At 36.1% G+C, this 16,634-nt stretch overlaps 1 long non-coding RNA gene across 1 annotated transcript in view; it reads left to right on the forward strand.

Moving 5' to 3' along the window:
* Window positions 1-16,634, forward strand: part of LOC115906508 — a 62,101-nt gene that overhangs the window by 16,786 nt on the left and 28,681 nt on the right. Inside the window, exon 2 of the long non-coding RNA XR_004060916.1 lies at window positions 9,050-9,151. This is a non-coding gene — a long non-coding RNA (uncharacterized LOC115906508). The remainder of the gene's footprint in view (window positions 1-9,049; window positions 9,152-16,634) is intronic.

The following is a 16,634-nucleotide window of genomic DNA, read 5'->3' on the forward strand; positions in this document are numbered from 1 at the left end:
TGATGACTGTCTGTCTGTCTGTCTGTCTATCTATCTATCTATCTATCTATCTATCTATCTATCTATCTATCATCTCTGTGAAATAATTTCTACTGCCTTCACGTTCTAGCATTAGCTATAATGGAGTATTGAAGGTAGCTACCTGGTAAGAATTTTAATTAAAAAATGCTCATGTAACTTTACATTTTGCATAACAAAAGATCACAGCAGCTGAGAATAGAAAACTGCTATTATCATAAATACATAAATACATATGTCATGATGAATATTTAAAATATCTCTTCAATCTAAATGTAAGTGCATTTTGTTGTGTATTTCATTTCTTCTTTCTTTCTCTGATTTTTACCTAAATGGCTCTATATTAAACAGGCACTATAAAGAAATTAGTAATGTCCAAACGTTATCTTGGCTCAGCCTAAAAACAGTGCCAAAAGGTAATAAAATGTTAATGTAGGTCAACATCATCCCATGAGTCAGCATTGACACAGAGCACTTTTATGCATTCAAGGTCAGCATCAGTTTATTCCTATTAATATTGTTTGTAATATTCAGTAAGGCACAGGTTTTGCTCCTTGTACTTGAAACAAGATTTTTCTTTTGATAATACATGCAGACAGAGAGCATTCTGAGCTAGAGAATTTTTTCAGTTATATAGGTGTTTACCCATTTAAAACCTGAATAAAACAACTTTATAATATAGCTGCTCCTTAGATATATAATTTTAAATCATCTTCATAATTGTTGTTTTCTCAGAGACAATTTGAGAAATACAAAACAATAAAATGTCTCACAACATAGCAAAGCAGTCCAGGAGTGCACGCATTTATTTGTGTGTTCCTCATAAAATCCGTCACTCTGTATGCGATGATTCCTCATATTGAGCTCACAAAACAATTTTAACACATCACTGTAAGGGAATTATCTAATTCTGCATTTTAAAGCACAGCTTGAACAAATTTTAGTTTATAATTAGTAAAACAAAAAAGCCACTTCTGTTAAATTAATTAAAAGACTTGCATTCTTACCTCTGAACTGTTAATTAAACCCCAAATACTGGAAACCCTTGGAATATCAAACATAAATGATTGTGAGGAATTACTTTTAGAGTAAATTTCCTGTGATTTCTTTGTGAAGAAAAAACCCAGGCCATTTGGTATTTTTAGATTCTTGTGGTTGAACATTCTGACTGAATATGAACATGCTATTAAATAGCAGATGTCAAAGTAAACAAATTCCAGAATGCTAAGAGAGATGTTTAAAAGTGGTAAAAATATCATAATCCTATTCTATTTTCTATCAAAATACAGAATGTGGAGCACAGGCACATAAAACCACTTGAAAAGACAGCTTGTCATACTTCTGGGTGTATTTGGGAAAATAACACATTTCACTGAAATGCCATGGAAGATTAACAAATTAATTATGTATAAGCTGACCTCTTATATCCTTGGGCTCTCACTGCTATCTCATTCTCTCTCAATGCCACTCTGATACAAATTTAATTGGAAACACAGTTCCTTGTGCCAGTTTGAGTTTGGGTTTTGCTGTCTTGCACAGGGAAGATTACCTCTAAAAGCAGGAAACATGCATTCTCTTTAATAGTTTTTCCTCTACTTCAAATAAGAAACCTAATTCTAAGGAATATGGACTGCAGAAATGGCTGAACTCCATATTGGCATTAGGATTAAACAGAATTTCTTTGCAGATTCCTCAAAAATAAAACAACAGTGTTCTGTAAACAGCATTGATTAAGTACATTACCTGCAAGAGACCTTTTAGAGAAGAGCAGATACAACAAATACATATCATCTGCTTTACTAGTCCACTACACCTCCAGTATAAAACTTTTATGTATGTTTTTTGTAGTGTTTTAAGGACCATTTAAAAATGAATTGGGTGTTGCAACAAGAGAAAAGCATCAGTAAGCAAAGCTCTGCATTTTCACCCCTGAAATTCTCTCTTGCCTTTGCTTTTCATTGATTTATTTTATTAATTTATTCTCTTTGCTTCTAATGACTTACTATTCATAACACTGTCATTAAAATATTATTTGCACAGAAGCATAAACAGTGTCAAGAACAGACTGCACAAGAAACAGCATGAAAAAATAGCAGAAACTTTTTGAAACCATATGTCCTTGAACTCTTTACTGCTTATGTGTTCTTCCTTCGTGCTACTGGAGTTGTCCCGAGGCTGTGCTTGTCAGAACTCTGTGGGGAGCCACAAGCAGCCACATTGAGTAGCTGCAGACAGGAGCACGAAGTGAGCCTGTTCCTTCTCTTTCCTAACCCTGTACCACACTGGGTGAGTGCTGTAGAAAGGAACATGTCTGTTGTATAATGAAGGAATGTACCCATGAATTGAATAGAGATGATTGGAAGTCACAGTGGTGAGGGGCAATAATTGCTGTTTTTTCCAGAGATTTGCAGTGTTACTGGTGGTGTACCCCAGGCTGAGTCTGGGGTCTACCTTCATTCTCCAAGGAAACCCTTCTGTGTTATCAGTTGCACATACATTCACCTTTTCCCTTGTGTTAAATTTTCTGTCAGTTTAGAAATAAAGTTAGCTGGTGTAAGGCAGCAGATACCTTTATCCTGCAGGCTTAACCTGACCTTTAGAGATTAAATTAACACACTTTCATCAGTAATAGCATTTTATTCTCTCTTTAAATTCCTTGGACCTGCCTGGTCCCACAATATTATTGATGCTTTTCTGAAACAATTATGTAAACTGTTATGTAAAATTTTTACTCTATTCTAAGCCATAAGGCAATGGCTGTGGGGAATAACAGCGCAGATGCTTGAACACTGTGAATCCAGTGCTTTAGACTCTGCATTTTGGAGGGAGATAGAGGTGCTGTGGAGCATGCTAGAGAAATGCAGGAGGAAGGAGATAGGGTTGTGTGATGGGGAAGAGGGCTGGGTGCTGTACAGCACAGCCCCTCTGGGAATGGACCCTGGGGCTTGCATGGTGGCTGCTGCTCTGGTGTAGAGTCCTAAAGCAGAAGAGACACTCTGCACTCTGTTATAGAGTCTGTTGGTGATTATAGTGCCAGCAGAAGATCAAAACTCAGTAAAAAGGTCTCTTACTGACAAGTTGAGACTGCTGATAAAAAAGTTAGTGTTTTCCTTCTAAATTCTAGAAATGCAGACTTGTAAACTTTAGTGAGGTGAAAATTAGTTTCCAAACCTTCAGCTTCAGTGTTTTCACAGTTTATTTTGCAGCAATGTTTTTCTTATCTGCTCAGCTGCAAGTGAATGTGCAAGTTAGGGAATAAGAGCAATAAGAAATTGCTCTTATTTCAGCAATGAGAGTATTTAGAATCTGATAAATCAGGCCACTTTGAAGCTTCAAAGAAGACTGTACTAGAGTGACATTCAGTAACAAGGCATATTGCCAATGCCTCATTTGTAAAATATATTAATAACTGTCACCACTTCAGAGCAGTCAAATCTTATTAACAAGCTTATCCTAAATTAATGGTGGTGCCACAGAGCTGTACAGTTAGTGCTGATGGATGTGGTCATAGTCACTGAGATTGACATATCAGGCTATAGAGCTCTTTGCTGAGAGGAGGTGGAAGCATAGTGAGTAAAACCAGCATTCCCTATTTTTCCTTTCCCACTGTAGGTGTTTCTATATTCCTTGCCCATTTTTTTTATTATACATTATGACAGTGTATGTTTGTGTTAATTTAAAATGCCTATATTCAAGAGAAGCAAGTATTAGTTATAACCTGCTCAATATATTTCTACTTTATGGGTTAAGCAGGCATCTGCTCTTCCTATAGCAGTGTAGCATCTTTTTCTTCATTTATTTTTGTAGCAAATGTAGTCTGTGATTTTCCTGCAATCTAAGCTTTTCTAATGTAAATTTTTTTGGTACTTGCTTTGGAAAAAATGGTACACACTGAGTTTATGTTAGTGTCTGGGAAGAGCAGAGATTTGCCAAAGGATCCTCTCTAATACAGAGGGGAACATGTCATGGTCAGCATGTGTGGATTCCCTGGGTTCAAGCAGAAAAAGAGCTTCACTCCTGAAAGAAAAAACATTTCCCTCCTTTCTAGCTTCAGGAAGAGGCTGTTTAGATGAGCTGACTTCGCAGGGCAAAAGAGAAAACTCAGGCCTTGAGAATCAGTGGGTGCTGCTAGCTTCTTACTTTAGTTTGAATTCTGGACCTTCTTGTTCACTATGTCAGAAGAAAAGAATGGCCTTTTTGCCTTTTTCCATATTTCTTAGCTTTCGTGATCTTGTTGAAAAGTGAAGTGTTTCATTTTTACACTCTATGGGCTTGTACTACTTAGTGCCTTGTACTACTGAAGTTTTGGACTGTGAAGGCTCTAACTTGTGGCTATGTGGCTTTCTGAGCATCTAAGACACTGATTTCACCATGACCTGGTCTCTTGGCATCTGAATCCTAATGACTTACAGAACAAAGAGCTTCTTTGCACCCTAGATGAATAATAATGGAAACTACTGTGGTATGGTAAGTAAAAGCCCTGTCTGGATCAATAAAAAAAAGGGCTTTCCATGAAAAATTTTATGGATACTGAGATGAAATTTAGAACCAGGTGCTTCTTTAATCTCTATGTATTTATAATATAGATGTCTCAAAAGATCACCTCTGAGTAATTTAATACCCTGAAAAAATATTCTGTTGTTTCCTTACTGCTTGTTTCATTTTATCTTTCTTGTAGTGCTCTTATTTAATAAATAAAATACTAAACCTTTACTAGCCTTATGCTCATTACTTGTTTTTTCTTGTGTTGTATGTTGGCAAGATCGTAACTGTTGTGACTCTTGTTTTTTTCCAATTTCAACATCTTGTTTTTCTCCTTCAACATCTCCATTTACAAACATAAAAATAGTTACATAGAAATATATGGTAAAGATACTGAAAAGGCAAAGTAGCAATTTTTTATTTCAGCTTAGACTTTTTCATATGTATCCTGCTGAAAGCTTCTTTAAAACATGGAGAGTCCTGAACTCTCTCAAAATTTAAAATGAGATCATTTCATATTCCTTTTGCTTGACAATTGCTAAATGAGATCTGGAACAAGCACAGCTTTGATTTCACCTTCAGACACAAATTTTGTGTCTAAGCACAGTGGATACATTTTTAGCTCTTCAGCACTTCCTATGACTAATCCCTGTAGCATTATCTTTTCTTTCCAGTTTTTCGTTTCCTTACCTGCCCCCATAATTATTGGCCATTTTTCTGTTTCTCAGCTGGGCTATCTCATGTTGTGCTTTTTAACAGTGTGCATTGAATGGCAGCTTTCGCTAATGTCTTGGTACTTTTTCTAGTCATTGTTTTTAAAATTATACTTATTTTGGCCAAAAAAATCACAAACCTGAAACCAACCAAAAGCTTAAATAGACAAATCTAGACAAAATTATAAACGTGCAGCAAATTCCCTATTGCTTTTGGGGGAAAAGTTCTCCCACCAGAACACTTGGTAGCCACTTGCCAGTTAAAACCAGTTAGTTTTCAGTCAACCCCAGTGATAATCATATGGAAGGAGTGCATGCAGATTATGGATTCTTAGAACCATAGAATGGTGTGGGTTGGAAGGGTCCTTAAAGATCTGTGGGCAGAAACACCTCCCACTAGACCAGGCTGCTCCAAGGCCCATCCAGCCGGGCTTTGAACACTTCCAGGAATGGGACATCCACAGTGTGTCTGGGCAACCTGTGCCTATGCCTCACCACCCACACAGGGGAGAATTTCTTTCTGATGTCTAATGTAAGCCTACGCCCTTTCAGGTTAAAGCCAATCCCCTTTGTCCTAGCACTGCATGTCCTCGTAGATGTTTAGAATTTTCTGCTTGTCCAAGTAGCCTGACCTCAGATAATCCTGCTGTGAGGCAGTAAGGGAACACATCCCTGTGAGCTCATTGCTCACCTGACAGTGAGCTTTATTGCAGGCAAATCTGACTGAATAATACTGTTTCCTTCCCCAGGCTAATATGTCAAGGTATAGAACTGGCTTATTTTGTTACAAACACAACAGGCATTGTCATTGTGTTCCAATTGTGAATTTTCATTTTTTCATCTGATTATATATTTCTCCAAGTTTTTGCAGTATTCAAGAAAAAAAGAAGTTTAGCAAAAGGTGAACTGTGTTAAAACATGAATGATAAATACTTTTTCTTATTTCTGAGGGCTCACTCCTGTTACTAGAGTGGTCTGCTCACTTAAGAACCTTGTACAATCACAGCTTTGTGCCTTTTAGAGAAATTATGGTTAGTGAGGAAGATGAGTTGTTAAATGCCCTAAAAGAGGCAGGTAATTTAGGGTGATAACCAACAGAGTTACAAGGGCAAATGTGTTGGCTTATGCTACAATATTTCTGAAAAATGTATTTCCCACTTGTATTATATCTAACCTTGTTTATGGTGGTTGTGTTGTTTCTTATTTATTTTACAGTATTGCAACACTGGAGTTGATATATTTTAAAATAATTTTTGTAAATGAGCTTCTGTAGTTGCAAATATCGAAATTATATAGAATTGAGGAGACCAGTCATAGTAAACAGTGCTGCATTTAGTTGCTTTTTATGTAGAATCTTATTTAAGTGAAATGTTTAGAGTTCTGGTTGGACTAAAGTTTGCATCTTAGAAAAACAAAGCTGCTTTTGGTATTCTAACTAGAAATTTGCCTAACAATTGGAAATCCTAGGCAATTGGTTCCTTTGGTAGAATTCCCTCACTCTGGAACAAGCAAGATAGGTCATCCTGTTACCCGTAAGAATTATTCATATAAGTCCAAGTTGAGAAGTTGTGGCAAGTAAAGAAAATTGTATTCCTTGTTACTTGTGGCAGAAAGTGAGTCTTGGAAGAAATTAGGAGAGGCAGATTAGAATGCTCTTGAACTTGGGAAGATAATAGAAAATCCTTTGGTGATACAGAGAAGAATATGCATAAATCTAAACTTACAGGAGAGTAAGAGTGCTTGAGGTTAGAAGCAGCCTGTTAGGGAGAAGGTCTATACCAACATGTATTGCACCAATGTAACTGAGCTGACACAGCACACTGCAGGTCAGATATATTTTGGGGAGTACCATATTTTAGTTAAGCTCCAAATGTCTACTTATGTGCATTTCTTTTTCATTGCAGATAGTTTAGATATTTACAGGTGAATAAAACCACTGTATTATGTTCTGTCTCATCTTTTTTCTGTACTTCTGTACCATCAATCCAGTTGTCTTTTTTATCCTGTCTTTATCAGGTGAGCAGATCTTATCCTGCAATGATTTCCTTTCCTTCATCTCTTAATTTGCTTAGAGAGTTGATAGTTCCTCAGAAAGAGATCTTGTTGGAACCTTAAAATCCTTGTCTGTTTACAGTAAATGAAAAATTCTGTAATAATTGAATTAAAAATATGCATAACATATATGCACATTTTGTTAACCTCTATTGTGTCCCCAGCAGTATTCACAAGAAAGGTGAAAATAGAAGCATTTCAATAGCTTTTACTTATGGCCATATCTCCCAGTAGATGTTAGGCTATTTCAAATGTAGTGTTTCAAAATTAAAAATTCTACGGCATGTTTGGCATCAGGCAATAGAAATAGATTGTTCCCTAGAGAACTGGCAGTGACAACCTCCGAATCATTTGTTCTTGTTCAAACGGTGTGTTATGAAGAAGGGATTGTGGGAGATGATATGAATCATAGTCCATCTCCTCACCATAAAAAGAATTGCAATTACTCTGGGAAAATATTGAGTCAGCTACATGTTGTGACTCTGCAACCAGAGCCATTGACTGCAGCAAATCATTGACCAGTTTAAACATCTACAAATCAATGTCAGAGCCTATAATTCATTGTGGGGTCCTAAAAGGGAGCTGACAATTTGTTCTGAAAGGAGTTTTCTCCTCCAAGGTGGCATGGGGTAATACTAATGCAGGGAATTACTGGGTCAGACTGACAGTCATGCCTGCAAGGGTCACCCGGGTTTCTAAGGGCTAGATGCCTTTTTCATAAGAAACTCTGAATCTTATTTTCATGCCTTTAGGAAATATAGGTCAAAAGCCTAATCCCTGGTACAAGGCCATGGACTTCAGCTGGATTTATACTGAGAATGAGTTTGCTCCCCACAAACTTTCTGGCTATGTAACTATTTTAGCTGAATGAATCATGCTTTATACATGTTTAATAATCATTGTAGGAGGGTGTCAACGTCTGTACCAACTTATTTATTAATTTTCAGGAAAATTTGCCAATACTCCATCTTCCTCAGGAGGCAATTTAATTTTTTCCCAATATGTGGTGCTAAACAAGAGGATGTTTCAACCAGAATGCTGCAGTGAAAATGTTCCTAACACATATGTGTTAAATTTATAAGAAAAGGATGGATTTATGGCAGCAAGTCTAACGATGCTGCTTTTAGCTGTGGTAGTTGCTATGATTTTAACAAAGGTATCATAAATGAGGAGCTTAAAGGGTGAGAACTTGTCATACTATTCTGGGTTATCATTTAGGTAAGTTTTAATGTTGCTAAATGATCTTTAGACACAAAAGATCAAAATTGCAGTGTTTTTAAATAACTTTTAGTTCTTTTCTGTTAAGGTGTCAGTTTACAAATAACATTGTGCTTAGTTTTTATATTTTGGTTCTCATTAGTAGGTGAGAAAGAAGGTAAGTGCTATGATTGTCTTACTTTCTGTGTGAGAAAAACTATGGTTTTCTTTATGTGACTCATCAGCAGAATGGAGACAAAAACACAATTCGGTTAAGTTGCCTCTAGTACACAATCCAACAAAGCACTTTTAAATCAAGTTATTTAGGTTATTAACATGATTCAATTCAATTATGAAATTCTTTTTAATATTCAGGAAGAAACCTGCAGGCTATCCTTCAGAAACACTTATGAAACAGCTGCTAGAACACGTAAACACCTTTTATATTGCTTGATGTAAAGGTTCAGCACTCTTCATGATCTCCTCTCATATTCTGTGCTGTAGGAAATGAAGTCAGCTTTGTGATTTGCAGATGATTCATTTAACTCCTTCAACACTATCTTAAATGTTTCTTTCTTGCTTCATAGAGTCTTCATTTGGATTGGTGGCTGTGGTATAAACTCCAGTGGAAAATTCAGCCCTATAAATACAAGCATGGTCTGAGTATAATTGGGTCTGCTCTAAACCAGGTAAAAATTGAACCAGAAAAGCTATCTGTTAATAATTTTGATTAATTAACTTTTAGTTTAAATTTACTGGAGCCAGTTTGTGATCTCAGTTGCGCTTATTTTAGGCTACTCTGGCCTTTACTATGTAGCTCACATTTCTCATCAGTGTGAGGAAGGAAACTTGTTCATAGAATCGTGTGGTTTGTATTTATCTTCATCCTTATCACTTGCATTTCTTTCTTCAATGAATACAAAGTGTATTTTTCCATTTAATGTGTTGGATTGAAGTCTGATTTTTGTAATATTTTTTTTGGTTTGGAATTCAGCACTACTATTAACAACCAATGAACCAGAAAGCCTATAAGCTTAGGAAGCTAATAAATGAAAGTGAGTGTAAGTCTCTTGTGATGTTCTTCAGTGCCAGTGTATAAGGAAGTCAATGACTGATGCTTTGCCATCTAATCAATAAATCACATTTGCAGAAGTTATAGCAGTTTCAAAAGAAATGTTTTACTGACTTTTCTGAGTGTACAAATAAGGGGTGGAAATAAAACTTACAGACCAATGAGGTTATAATTCTTTTGTGTACAGCACAGGGAAAACTGAACGTGGACTAACACCTTCTGTTTTGGGCAGCAGTGAAGCAGCAACATGAAGATTAATTGGAAATAATTAATGGGAAAGCAAAAATATGTAAAGTTGCACTATATATATATGTATATATATATATATGTATACTTTAAAACTGTGTAAGAGCTATGTATGTGGCTAAGATACTATTTGCTTAAAGATAACAAAGACATTCTAGCTAACATTTTAAGTGAGAAAATGATGTTAGGAAAGGTGCAGGCAGCAGAAGGCATTGGCACAAGTCAGCAGCAGCACTGATGTTACAGGAGGCCATGAATATCCATTAGAGATGTGAAAATTTGCCATAATGCAGGGAGTTAACTGCAGGTTGCTGTGACTGCCTCCTGCTGCAGAAACTGACAGTGCAATTCAGACTGACCCCAAATAGTTGTCAAGGGAGAACAGTGACCATTAGTTAATGATACCCAGACTCCTGAGTTTGACTGATCTGAGCAGGACGGAGAAGCTTCTTGGAGCTTGGATTCTTGTGTCAAGCCATGCTGTGACTGTGAAAGACATTGTATCTATTATATAGCTGTGTTCTTCTTCAGCAATCAAGCCAATTAACTTGGTTAGAACTGTCAGGGAATGAGAAAAAGCATTGCCATAAGTTATGAGGAAAATATTAAGTAGCATCCAAATCAAAAATAAGTCTATACATCTCTACATTATTTGCATACCGTCCAAACTGACGCTGAAATCAAATTTACTTGTTAAATTTCGAGACTCCCAAATTGACCAAAGCCACTCAGATTTCAAAATCAGTTGAAAAAGGATCAGATGGAATTGTGTGTAGTGTTATTATTTTTCTTTTAAATGTGTAAGGGTAAACTTTTTTTTCTCCTAGATTTAGGAATTATTTGTAATCAATGTGTTAGCAGATGTAACAGGACTTTACCTTGAGCAATGGAGTCAATTATGAATGGCTGCATTCCTTCCTTCTGTGTATCAGATTACAGTGCAGTGTGGTAAGAAGTCGAGTCAAGAGCTGTCAGCAGCATTTTCTCTTGCTCAGTTTACTGCAGTGTGATGCTGAACTAGGAATAATATTTCCACTGTTCATATACTCTTAAGACTTCCACTTTCTTCAGTCATGGACCAGTAGCCATGAAGTCTATGTATAAGGTAGAAGTTTTATGCAGAGAAATACAAAAAGAAAAATTACTTTTTGGCCCTAATATGGATCTAAAAGTATGCTTTTCTAGCTGACCAAACCATAATATTAATTTAAAAAACCCCTTACTGGAAGGAGAGTAGAGGAAGAAAATGCAATGTCCAAAATGGTGTACACTCAGGTTAATTGCTTGCAGAAACATTTGTCGAGATTTTATATTCCTGTCTCACAATTTTATAAGGGATAAATGTAGCAAGTTAGTAGAAAAATACTAGATCCATAAATCATTTACATTCTTATTTTAGTAAATCCATGTGGGACAAACAGATTCATGCTAATATATTGAGAAAGTGAGCTGAATAAAAAATACCATCTTCAGAGTACAACTGAAAATACTGTGCTAAATACAGATCATTATTACAGAACAGAATGGTTGCATAAACAGAAATTGTGGGTTTATGTGGATGAACCCATATTATGTGTTAAATTCCCCACTTTTCAAAATATAGTTTTAATCTTATGCCACCTTGCCTTTCCACCAGCAGAGCTGAAGTCGAGCTTGGTGGCTCTGATGATGTCAGGTTATGCCAGCAGAAGTTTTGCTTTGACTGGAAAGTTGGGCAATGTTTATATACTGAAGTTACTTTGAGATGATTTACTGTGTGCTTATTAATGTGATGATGAAAGCCCACATGCAAATGTTGTTAATCTATGGGCAAGCAGTTATTGAATGATAAAGAAATAAAGCCAGGAATAAGTACTGATTGCTTTTGTCCAAAGTTGTATTTTTCTAATTGTTTTTTTTTCAATATAACACTTGTAATCTCTGTTTGGAGGAGATTGTAAGTACATCATATGTGTGTTAGCTTTTCCAGATATTTTTTTAATAGTATGTAAAAAGTCACATCTTGAAGAAATATTGAGAATAGTAAATATGAGCAAACAGAGCATTTGATACAGCAAATGCAAACATACATGGCTGGGAGGGGGAAGCAGAACCCTTGATCTGGAAAAAGAGTCCAAATTTGGACTCTTAAGACAGGAAAGGGCCATAAAGTTGAGTGTAGGTGAGAAATTTTAATTCAAGAAACCATTTTTCAGGTAAATGAAAGAGGTATTACAATTTGGTATTTTTCTATGTAAATAGCGACTTTAATACAAGTGGTGTAAATTTAATTAAATGTGCTTTTGAATAAAATTGTAGACACAGTTTATTAATAAAAATTCATATTATGATAATTTGTATCTGCTAGGTATTCCCTATTTCCCATGCATATATTAAGTATTCATTTAGAACTTGAACAATACTTAATTTCAGTGTTTAAATGATGATAGCCTATTATGGAAATTAGAGGGTACACCTTGAAATTTTAATCTCGTTCCAGCAAGATGTATGGAAGTATTTTGTGGTAGTTAAATTGTTGCTAGCGATTTTCAGAGTTCCTTTATTCATCTAAACAATACAGTAAATGAAGGGTGATGATGGGTTATGATTCATTGTAATTTAAGAAGTTACTGTTTCTCTGGTCTCTGAATTTCTTTGCTTTGTGGAACTTGTGTTGAGGGTTTTTTCCTCCCACTGCTTCTCAGCTCCTGTGAGATGTCAGTGTTATAACTTGAGGAAAGTTCTAGTATTTCCTCACACTTGGCTTCAACAACTCTGGTAGGAATCATTTCTCGTTGCAGGGTTTCTCTGAATTATTGTCAAAGTAGAAAAAGAGACACTGTATCATTAAGTTGAAAGTCTGAAAAATATTTGGTTCCTTAAGATTACCTTGACTAGCATAAATTCTACTCTAAGAGCAGAATTTATGCTAGTCAAATAGTTATTTTATAGTGAATGAACCATGATGAATAATTGCATTCGCTTGAATTTCCTGGTGCAAGGTGTATTCAGCAAGGCAAAAAAAACCCCAAAAACCAAAAAACCCCCCCAAAAAAAAAAAAAAAAAAAAAACCCAACCCACTCAATAAGATTGAAAGAAGTAATAAAGCAATTTATTATGAGGCTAACAATACTGGTTGGTTGGAACAGTGCTTGCAGGTACTTGAAGTCTTTCAGGATTTTGCTGAACATAGCCGAAATTAAAGAAATGTCTGAACCTAAATAATATCTTAGGCCAAGCTGTGTCACAAGCATAAGGGAAGTGATCAGTTATACTTGAGATTTGTTAGACCCTAGTACATCTGCACTGAAGAGTGAGCTGCAATTGATTGTATACTAAAAGGCTGTAGTGACAAAGATGCATTCAAAGATGGATTTTTAAAAAATTGCAGTGTAAATTCTTCCTGAAAAAAAGAAAAACTCTGATCTCAGTTCCTAAATCACTTGGAAAATTCTTAAAATTCAAACTTTCCTGTTCTACTACACTGGACAATTATAGAAAGTTGTGTTTTGCGAGAGTCATTACATCTCCAGGTGTTTTATTTAGTTGGTGGAAAAAGCGATATTAACTGAGCACTCATTCAGCGCCATAACAACTTTTAAAGCCCTTAGAATTGCTTAAATTTAGTCAGAAATATAAAGGATTTATAAACTTTTGGTGCACTTCCTGTGGGTTATATATGCAGTAATTTATAAGTGCCGTGGTGGCTTCAAACTTGTCTGTGCAATTTTAAATTTTTTAAATTATTACTGTTTACTGTTGTCTAGCTGTTTACAATATTTTGGATTCTCATTTATTTATTCCTTCTGCAACAACTTAGTGTAGGTATTAAATGGTGTGTTTTAGTAGGAGTAGATAAAAGCACACCACAGCCTCTACTATAAATTGAAAACTTTAGCATGTCCGCAGCATTCTCACAATGACATCCCATAAGGGGAGAAAAAATCTTTCCCATCTAAATTAAGGAGGAATTGAATAGATCCAGTAGTCTCAAGAGTACAGGCTGTGTGTATGTGTATGTATCATCCTTTGATTACAATACACGTAAGAAAGCTAAATGCAACTTTAGGACACTGATTATTTTACCTTTGGGCTGTAATGGCTATTTACTACCTTAGTGGTAATCCTCACATGAGAGATTTTTTTCTTTTGCTGTCTGAGCAGTGCTTGAAATTTTGAATATACTAAATGAAAAATTAAGATGATGCATTAATAGGCTAACAGTAGAGAAGCATCAGCACCAGCACAAGACATAGATCACAGCTGGGAAAAGACTTGAGGTTTTGTGGGTATTTTCCACGTTTCATCACGCTAAAAGAAAAAACTTATTTAGTTTAAGCTTAGTCCCACGTATATGGCATGCCCCAGAGTTGTTGCCTGAGACCTTTGTAAGATGAATCGCTATAAGATGAAGTCTGGGGATGCTTCTGACAACCTGGACTATGACAGAGGCAATTTGAAGACAGCATCTTTACAAATGTACCATAAATTTTAGTGGGTCATATGCTGCAGGAAGGAAAAGAAGGGCTTAATATAAGAAGTAATTTTAACAGAATGGTTAACCTTTATTAGGTGCATGTAAGAGTAAAAAATTCAATTTAGTGAGAATCAGTGGAAAATATTTTCTTATCTCTGTGGATACTAGCTTTAAGATTTGTCTGTGAGAGTTAAACTGATAAATAATGTGGGGGGATAGAATGTAAGAAAATAAAGATAGTGCAGAAGGTAATCTCACCCCTGAGGAGTTGCAGCTGTACTGATCACCAAAGATTAGGAACAGGCGCCCCCTTAACAGGCCACAGCTGTGTCCAATGAGAATGAGTGCTATAAAAGAGTGGGTTAGGTGGTTGAGAGGAGAGTTGGAGTTTGTTGGCTGTGCTGTGAAAAAGAAGTTGTTAGTGCTGTGAGGAGCTGCCCCTGAGAAATCACCAAGAAGGTATGGAACTTTTGCAATAAGAGGACAACAAAATAGTATAAAAATAAATGTAAGTGTATCCTTTTCCTGGTTTTAAGATTGTTTGGAATTGAGCAGTATTCTGTTCAAATCAGGATAGTGAATTGTTCAATTCAGTGTTATTTTATTTTGTGCTTTGCACATCTGTGGCTTGAATTTCACTTGAAATTACTGGAGAATATGGCTCAGTGAAGTCATTGAAGATGTCCTTGTTATCTACTTCTGGAAAGGTCTGAAGACATTTTAAGACACCAGTAATCCTAAATTCCTGCATTAAGATTAATTCTGTTGTCTACACCTTTAAGACCATCAGAAATTACAGTAGTTGAAAGTAGTATGTAGAACTGGACTCTTTTCAGATCTACAAATGAAGTTAAGGCCTTGATACTTGTTACTTTTTTTTTTTTTTTGTGGTGGAAACCATGATAGTTTCTCTACATCAATCTAGAGCATCTGACGTTATCAGTGGATGAATAAATGGTTGTGGGTCAGCTTTTGACAAAAATGTAATGGCCAGATACACTCACACAAGAGCTTAAAGATCCTGTTCTCTGTTGTTCCAGATGAATATAATCCATAACAGATAAAACCCCACAATTGCTTAGTAGAAATAGATCTGTATATTTCTGGAATTTGACTCAAAACACCATCAGCTGCACTTTTAAAATCCTTTCTAATAGAAATAATGTACAGTTTTTATTTAGAAGGAAATGGGCCATGGCTCTGTTTGTATCTGCAGTCTGCATTACTTTTGTTCCCTTATAAATGAATGCTGATGGAACTTAGCCAAAATGGTAAATGCTGGCCGATACTGTCGAGACTAACAGTATAAATTAGGGCTCGAGAGCTCTCAGCATCCACAAGGCTTGTAATTAACCACTCAGCAGCCTCCTACCACCACTTACTCAGTTTTTACATACCTCTAGTGACAAAGTTAATTGCCATGGCTCTTATATTGGGTCATGTGCACAGGAGCCCTTCCCAGTGTGGAGTTGCCCAGGATGTTGCAGGCTCTCTTACTGGGGTAGGTGCTTGTAGCCCCTGATGACAAACAGAGAGGGGGCACTGCCACGCTGCGGGGTGAACAAATGCAGAAGTGTGCAGGGTTTGTCTCAGCTTTCAGCTCAACCTGCTGTGACAGACGCAATGTGGGTGAGGCATTTTTCCAACAAGCAAAGTGACTACTGGGAGGAAGGAAATGCTTTGATGACAAAGTGAAAGGAGAATGGAATGAAGTAGTAGAGTGGCATTGAATTGAATATACTGCGTAGAAAAGGACCTCAGAACAGCCACTTACAAAACATGGGGAGACAGACCCAATGCATAATCCTAGAGACTCTCGGAGTGTCTTCTGCTGTTGTTGGCTGTTTCTGCACCCATTTTCAAATTTTCAAATATTTGCAAAATTTTTACCTTTACTTCCCCAATAGGAGGAGTTTCCAATGTCCCTAAAGTAAAGGAAGGATTTTCCTTCTTTTGGCTTTTTGCTACTCAGAATTTTTCATACTAGAACTGAATTAATAATAAATTACCAGATGAGATTTTACTCTGCATTTTACCAGTATTAATCAGATGTTACTTACTTCAGATTTCTTCCTGGTTTTTCTTAATTTTTTTTTCCCTGTGTGAATGCACATAGACCAAATTTTCTAAACAAAGTTTAGCCCAGTTGGTTCATAAGAGTAGAGCTTTGAATTGCTTTCTGGGGATACAATGAATTGCTGTGTTTGTGCTACCAGTTACAGTATGGCTAAAACTATTGCAGATGGCCTCCAAATGAGATGTCAAAAAGTGATGTGATGTGATTTTAATAACGGAAAATAGCAGAACATGAAAAACAATGTACGGTCTTTACTCAGTTTATCTCTTATTTTAACTGCCACAGTCTGGAATTCAATAAAACACCACTGAATAATTTCA

The sequence above is a fragment of the Camarhynchus parvulus genome, chromosome 8 (assembly GCF_901933205.1).
Source record: "Camarhynchus parvulus chromosome 8, STF_HiC, whole genome shotgun sequence".
Lineage (NCBI taxonomy): Eukaryota > Metazoa > Chordata > Aves > Passeriformes > Thraupidae > Camarhynchus > Camarhynchus parvulus.